Raw genomic sequence first — 5,033 nt, forward strand, 5'->3', positions numbered from 1 at the left:
CTGGTACTGGAGCCTTTTATCAAGTAGTAAATTAAAAAAAAAAAACTTTACTGTATCTTTTATAAGATGGCAATTTTATACAGAGCACACATATTTGGTAATTTATATTTTGCTAGAAAATTATCCATTTCATCAAAGGCTTTCAAATTTGTTGTTATAAAATTGCTAGTCGTATTCTCATAATTCTTTTAATATCTGCTGAAATATGTTGTATGTCTTCTTTCTCATGCCCAATTGTGTCTATTTTTGTTTTCTTTTCACTTAATCAGACCCATGAGTTTATCTGTTTGTTATCTTTTCCTTAATATTTTTCTAGATGAGGCATGTGAATGATCTATTCTCTGAATTACTGCACATTTTCAAAGACTGTTCTTTCACGTGACAGGCTAATAGCTATGTAAAGAATCTTCCCTTTTTTCATTCTAAAGATGCTATTCTACTGCCTTCCAGCTTCTAGGGTTACCAGTAAGTCCAATGCAAATGTGGCTCTTTTTTTTCTTTCTCAGCAATTTGTTCTTTCTAAATGGTAGCAAATAGTATTTGCTCTTTATTCTTAGAGTTCAGGAATTTTTATCAGGTTGTGTATGTGTGTTTTCTCATCAATTCAGTCTACCCTGGATTCTGGGAGCCTTTTTGATTTACAAAATTAGATCTTTTAGCTCTCTTGAATGTTTCTTTTTTCTGTCCAGAGTGCATATTGTTTATATGTTAGGTCTCTTGCCTTTCTGCTCTAGCAGCTTGTTTTCCTTCTTGATTTCCATGTCTGCTTTTATTTCGCACTTTGAAAAAGTTCTTGAACTTTACCTTTTAGGCCACTACAGTGACCAATCTTTTTTTCAGTTTATCTACCAACATATTTAGTTGGAGATTTCTATTGTTTATATTTCTAGTACTTTTACTGCACTTGAATTTCATTAAGTAGTTTTAAAAAAACCACATGAGTTGTTCTCTTTGGGGGAAGAGATTATTTTCTGTTTATGACTTTTTTCCTGGTCTTACCTATATAGGGTTCTTTTCTTTTCATTTCTTTTCTTTCTCCTTTCCTTTCTTTCCCTCCCTGCTTCCTTCCTTCTTTCTTTCCTTCCTTCCTTCTTTCTTTCCTCTTTTCTTTTCTCTTTCTTTCTTTCCTTCCTTCCTTCTTTCTTTCCTCTTTTCTTTTTTCTTTCTTTCTTCCTTCCTTCCTTCCTTTCTTTCTTTCTCTCTATGCCCAATGTGGGGCTTGAACTCACAGCCCTGAGAGCAAGAGTCACATGCTCTACCAACTGAGCTAGCCAGGCACCCATAGGGTGCTTTTCTTTTTCTTTCTTTTTTTCTTATTAGGGATCAGGTCTAGTTTTTTGGAGGACCTGGAGTCTAACAAGCAGTTATTAAACTTGTACTGGCAATGCGGGAAGCAGGCAGGTTATCACCTCCCTTCTGATTCCCAAAATAGAGATCTTAGAATGTTCTAAGTAGATAAGAATGAAGACTTTGGAGCCAGATTGCCCCAGTTCAAATACCAGCTCTGCTGTTTACTAGTGATGTGGCCTTGGGCAAATTATTCAAACTCTGTGCCTCAATTTCTTTATCCATTGGGGGAAATAATTAGAATATTCTTGTGGGGTTATTGTGAGAATTATAAGAGTCTACTTTTGTGAAATACTGAGAACAGTTCCTGGCAAGCATATTGGCTGTTTTTAAAAATTCCTTCTGAAAACGGATGCATATGTGGTGGAACAAAAACTGTTAAAACTTTGAGCTTTCTAGCTTTCCCTCCCAATTGTTCTCAATTTTGGCTGCACATTTGAATCACTGAGAAGCTTTTAGAAATTCTCTTGCTATATCCCAGACTAATTAGATGAAATTTCTCAAAAGGGAGAACAAAGCAGTGGGAGTTTTTAAAACTTCCCATGGGCTTCCACTCTGTATCCAACACAGAACTCTTGCCTTAAACCCTATACCAAAGAAAATTCACTGTTTGCCTATTGATCTACTCTTGTATTAGTCATGATAAATACGAGTTTTTTCAGACAGGTTCTTTTGCTCTGCAGAATGCAGATTTTAAAGAGAGGTCTACAGAGTGAGGCTAAATCTCAGATTCAAGGAACTTTGGAAAAATGTTGCAGTTATTTTGCACTACACTAAGAGAGAACCCAAAATCTGAGAAGGCAAGGCTCTTTGGGGATCCAGTCCCTGTCTGCTTCCTCCTCCAGCCTCCTCACATCATTTCCCCACTACTCACTAGACTCCAGCCTAGCCAGCTACCTTTGTGTCAAACTCTTCCTATCTCCAGGCTTTTCTGCTGGCTATTTCTTGTTCCAGGAATGCTCTCTACTCCCTACCCTTTCTTTACGTGGCCATTGCTTAATGTCACTTGCTCAGAAAAATATTTCTTGAACTTCCAATAAAATCAGTCCCTCTAGGGCTCACTATTCACCAACACTGCAGTTTCCTTCACAGAACCTACCACAATGTGTAATTATTTACTTTTGTGATTACTGGTATAATGCCTAACTCCTAGCTAGACTATAAGCTTTATGTTTATTTTGTTCTGTTTATCTTAATGCCTTATGGCTAATACTGTGCAATATACCCAAGAGCTCATGAATAAATATTTAATAAGTCAATAAATGAAAAGTGTTCTTAATTTTGATCAGTGATTAAAAGATTGAAATTTATGGGCACCTGGGTGGCTCAGTTGGAAGAGTGTGTGACTCTTGATGTTGGGGTCATAAGTTGGAGCCTGACGTTAGATTAGAGATTACTAAAAAAGAGAGAGAGAGATTGAAATTTAGTTCTGAAAGGGGTTTTTGATTGTCTATTTCAAATAGTTTGTCATTTGAAGAAACTGATACTCAAGTATGTAAATTACTTGCCCCAAATCATTCAGCTAATTAGTGATGGATTAGGACTCAGTCTCATTTCTTCCATTTCTAAGCCAGTGAAATTTTCTGGTACTAAGTGATTTGCTACTGCAGATATAAAACAAGAGGATCAATAAAGTAATTTATATATATGGAATGAAAATTTAATACACTCATCATTTAGAAAAACAATTTTTACTGAATGATAATATAAAGTGTTAGAAGATACTGAAAACTGAACTGAGTTTCAGTTTTCAAGTGAAAGCAGAAGTGAATAAATATAGGCTTTGTTTAATCATTGTGAAAGGTTGCTAATCCTTAGTCCAGATTAGATTACTATTTGGAATGTGCCCAGTTCCTCAGAAAAGTGTGCCATCTACCAGTAATAAAGCAACCACTCATTAAATTCCTGTACCATGCTAAGTGATTTGCATGCATAAACCCCAAATCTCTGCAACTTTGCAAAGTAGGTATTATTCACAGATGAGAAAATGATTATCACACAGTTCATAAATGGTTAACATTGAAACCATATTGGTGACTTCTGATTCTCATCTAACACATAAAGAGCTTGGAAGTTGTCACTTCCAACCTCACAACAAGAAAAAAGCTTAACAAATTGAAATCAACAACTCTTCTTAGATGTAGCAGAGAACTGAAGTCACAGGGCAAACTGCTGCCCTGAAAACTGAGAGATAGGGGCGGCTGGGTGGCTCAGTCGATAAGCATCTGCCTTCGGCTCAGGTCATGATCCCAGGGTCCTGGGATCGAGCCCCACATTGAGCCCCACATCGGGCTCCCTGCTCAGCAGGAAGCCTGCTTCTCCCTCTCCCACTCCCTCTGCTTGTGTTCCCTCTCTCGCTGTGTCTGTCAATAAATAAAATCTTAAAACAACAACCACAACAAAAAAACCTGAGAGACAGAGATCAGAGTTTACAGGGAGCAGAAGCCCAGGAGCAAAAGCCAGCAGCTGGAGCCAATATTAGTAGGAAAACTTTAAACTGTAACTAACAAATTGTTGGAAAACTCATTGCAGACTAGCTTGAGAGTTAAAAACTCCTAGGCGCCCCAGGATTGGAAGGCCCCTACACTTTCCTGAATTTTGCCTCTAAGAGCTATACCAAGTTTTCACTGTAAGGATCAAAGAAAAATCCCTCCGGGGGAGGGGGAAAGTAATCATTTTTTAAAGCGCAAAAGAGCTCTCAGTTCTCTTTAACAAAGTTCTCCCTCAAGGAAAACTGTTTTACCAGAGCCTAACTGACTGGACTTTTACCAAAGCCAAACCTACCTGGGGGGAGGGAAATACCCAACTCCAGCCTCCTCTAGCCTTTGACATGGGGGAAAAGAAATACCCAACTCAGGCTCACTAAAAGACTGAGACTTAATTATAGGATTATAGAACACTTCTCCCACACTTTGCCACCTCATCAATAGGGCTCCTGCATAATAACGGGAGATTAAAGCTAAAAGAACTGCAAGCCTCAGACTCTATTCTTACATTCCTCTTCTAGGAATACCCAAAAACAATAGGGGAGACAAAAACAAGGACCCTAGAGGAAATTTTAGCCTCTGACACCACAGCAAAGCAAACATTAAATAGAGCCCCACTCCTAGCAGGTAAACATAAAACCTCACACTAAGGCCTATACCTGGTATATCATGTCCAGCTTTCAACAAAAAATTAGAAGGCATGCTAACAGGCAAAAACCAGTCTTAAGAGACAAAGCAAGCATCAGAATCAGATTCATATATGGTAAAGATTTTTGAATTATGAGACAAGGCAGTTAAAATAACTAATTAATATACTACAGGCTCTAAAGAAAGAAGTGGACAATATAGAAAAATAGATGAGTAGTGTAAGCAGAGAGATGGATATCCTAAGAAAGAATCAAAAGGAAATGCTAGAAATAAAGAACAAAGTAACAGAAATGAAGAATGCTTTTGATGGGCTCATCAGTAGACTAGACCTGGCTGAAGGAAGAATTAGTGAGCTTGAAGATATGTGAGGCAAAGACTGACAGAACTGCAAGGAGAAATAGATTTATCCACTATTAGAGTTTGAGACTTCAATACCTATTAGTAATTGACAGATCCAATAAGCAAAAAAATCAGTAAGGATAGAGTAGAACTGAAGAGCACCATCAATCAACTGAATATGATTAACATTTATAGAATACTTCATCCAACAAA

The sequence above is a fragment of the Neomonachus schauinslandi genome, chromosome 5 (assembly GCF_002201575.2).
Source record: "Neomonachus schauinslandi chromosome 5, ASM220157v2, whole genome shotgun sequence".
NCBI classification, from domain to species: domain Eukaryota; kingdom Metazoa; phylum Chordata; class Mammalia; order Carnivora; family Phocidae; genus Neomonachus; species Neomonachus schauinslandi.